Genomic DNA, 799 nt, shown 5'->3' with positions numbered 1-799 from the left:
CAAGCATAATCGCCTTTTACGGTATGATGCGACCGGGGATCGATCTCCCGACCTTCAGCTCTCAGGGCAGTCGCTGACCCGAATATTCAAGGGTCGTGTGACCTTCACAATGAATATATTAGTATTTGTATGAACATTCCAAAGGGCATTCCAGCGAAAATATAGCATATTCAAATCCCTGCTGTATTCAGCGACTCCGCGGTCGGGGAATATTTTGCAAAAATGCCCACTCGTTGCGGAAATATACCCGTCTTACAGTAAATCCCATTTTGTGCAGAACTCATGCTGATTTTTGAATTAACTACCGCAGATTTGGTCAAAAAACCTGTTGGAGCTGTTTTTCACGTGTAAACAGAAATATATGTCGTTTTAAATTGAAGTTGACGATTCTATTATTCCTTAGCGTAAGTACATGTCTCCATGTTTACACAAATGACTTCCAGATTGACTTCATTAAGTGTATCAGAAACATTGCCGCCAAAAGTCAAACAGTTTCAAAACCTCGAAATTCACGAAAAACTAAACTAAAATGTTTGCAGAAAAGTGTGCAAAATTATGAAAATGTGGTTGCAGAACTTATATTGACTGTAGAGGAGATATACATGTTATCATATCCTTGAGATGCCCAAGAACCGTGTGGTCTCAGCAATGATGGTCGCATTCCTTCCACACCTTACAGTAACTACATTTACACGTGGTTGCTCAGCTGACTGTGTATTCCACAACCAATCAAGAACAAACATACCCGAGAACATGCGGCCACGAAGAAGGCAACTAAACGACGGAACAAAGTATAACG

This window comes from Haliotis rufescens, unplaced genomic scaffold, assembly GCF_023055435.1.
Source record: "Haliotis rufescens isolate VD_foot unplaced genomic scaffold, xgHalRufe1.0.p SCAF_47, whole genome shotgun sequence".
Classification (NCBI taxonomy): domain Eukaryota; kingdom Metazoa; phylum Mollusca; class Gastropoda; order Lepetellida; family Haliotidae; genus Haliotis; species Haliotis rufescens.
This window is presented reverse-complemented; position numbering follows the sequence as displayed.